General features: G+C 50.6%; 1 protein-coding gene across 1 annotated transcript in view; it reads left to right on the forward strand.

The window, feature by feature from the left end:
- The window catches only part of STK10 (serine/threonine kinase 10), a 167,303-nt gene that overhangs the window by 141,477 nt on the left and 23,792 nt on the right, over positions 1 to 2,034 (forward strand). The window lies entirely within an intron of this gene.

A 2,034-nucleotide genomic window follows, 5' to 3' on the forward strand; every position in this document is an offset into this window, starting at 1 on the left:
CAGGTTCTGTCTGATCTTCTGTGGGTAGTGGTTTCAGTCTTAGTTTAGTTAGGTCTTTTCTTCTTTGGTTTTTTGCTATACTGCTTGGCACCTGTCTCAGTCATGCTTAGCTCAGGGGTGAATCTCTGTGTTTACACACAGAATTAGGAATTTCCCTTTTCCTGTGCTCTTCTCTTTTTTTTTGAGACGGAGTCTCGCTCTGTCATTCAGGCTGGAGTTCAGTGGTGCGATCTCGGCTCACTGCAGACTCCACCTCCTCAGTTCAAGTGATTCTCATGCCTCCTTCTCGAGTAGCTGAGATTACAGGCATGCGCCACCACGCGCGGCTAATTTTTATATTTTTAGTAGAGATGGGGTTTCACCATGTTGCCCAAGCTGGTCTTGAACTCCTGACCTCAAGTGATCCACCTTCCTTGGCCTCCCAAAGTGCTGGGAATACAGGTGTGAGCCACTACGCCTGGCCTTCTGTGCCTTTCTCTTTGGGATTCATCCCATACTCACTGGACTCCGCAGGCCTCTTTTCCTGGTTCTCTGGCCAGAAATACAAGGTTTCTTATGGAGTTTTAGCCAGCTTTTCTACTGCACCACTGGGCAGATCTGGGATTGGTGCAAAGCCAGGAGAGCAAAAGAATGGAATAAAAAAATAGGAAACTTATCTCCTCTACCAGTCTTGTCTGCAAGTTTGGACTCCCCTTCATGTCACCTGCTTTTGTTTGGTTTTCAGAGTCCTCAAGTAGTTACTTTCGTATTTGATGCAGTGTTTTCACTGTAATTATCAGCAGACACAGCCTGTCTTGGCTTACCTCACCATGCCAGAACTCCCCAGAATGTTCTTTTTTTGCTCACAGGCAGGCCTTTTCCCCCATCAGATGCTCCTAAGAGCCCTCTGTCAGTGCAGGTTTTGGGTTATTAGGCACCGGTAAAGGTGTGGGTTTCTTGGGAAGGAAATGTCTGAGGAAGTCCGGGGTCCTTAGAGAGAAGTGTCATGGATCTCTTCTCCCTCCTGTCACAAAAGACAGAAACCCAATCCCAGCCGGCTGAAGGACGAAAGAATACTTGCCGGCGTCTGGCCAGGAGGGCAGGAGTGTTGGCAGGAATTCTTCTTTCTCCTCTCTTGGCATTGCTTCCCTGCGTCGAGTTCATCTCAGGCAGTCCCCTCCAGGGCTGACAAGGTGACGCACCTTGGCCTTCATCCCCCCAGTTTAACAACCCCAGAGGACAGCAGGTAGCTTTCCTTCAGTCGTTCCAGCAACGTCCTGAAGTTCGCACTGGACCAGTGAGGGTCACGTGCTTCTCTCTGAATCAGTTCCTGAGGCTAAGGGCATGGAATGTGCTGCTTGGCCAGCCTGGATCAGATGCTCAGCCCAGGGCCAGTGGGGGTAGGGGTGTCAGTTCACCTGGACCTCAGGGACTGACAAGGGGGATACTAAAGTATGCATTCTCGGCCGGGCGCAGTGGCACACGCCTGTAATCCCTGCGCTTTGGGAGGCCAAGGCAGGCAGATCACTTGAGGTCAGGAGTTTGAGACCAGCCTGGCCAACATGGTGAAACTCCATCTCTACTATAAATACAAAAATCAGCCGGGTGTGGTGTCGCACACTTGTAATCCCAGCTACTTGGGAGGCTGAGGCGGGAGAATTGCTTGATTCCATCTCAAAAAAACAAAAGATGTGCATTCTCAGCCAGGCTAATATTACTGCAGAGGAAGCCAAATACCTGAGATGTGACAGTGGTTTATCAGATCGACAGTATTGTCTGTTGGACTAATTTCATGGGGGGAGAGGGATTAGGAAAAAATGTCTAAAAGAACTTCTGTGGGGACTGTCACTTTTTAAAAAGGTGGAGAAACACTGCCCTGCAGGAAGCCGGGCGCTGTTACCAGAAGAGGAGGGAGGATACCACGCAGCTGGAAACTGCACCTGCCCACTCTAGGGGAGTTGGAAGCTGAAACCAGCAGCAGGCAGGAGTAGGCCAGTGGGAGGCACCTGCTCAGAGGGGTTTGGTGGGAGCCGCATAGGGTGCTGGCCCTTGCAA

Source organism: Mandrillus leucophaeus, unplaced genomic scaffold (assembly GCF_000951045.1).
Source record: "Mandrillus leucophaeus isolate KB7577 unplaced genomic scaffold, Mleu.le_1.0 Scaffold314, whole genome shotgun sequence".
In the NCBI taxonomy this organism is placed as follows: domain Eukaryota; kingdom Metazoa; phylum Chordata; class Mammalia; order Primates; family Cercopithecidae; genus Mandrillus; species Mandrillus leucophaeus.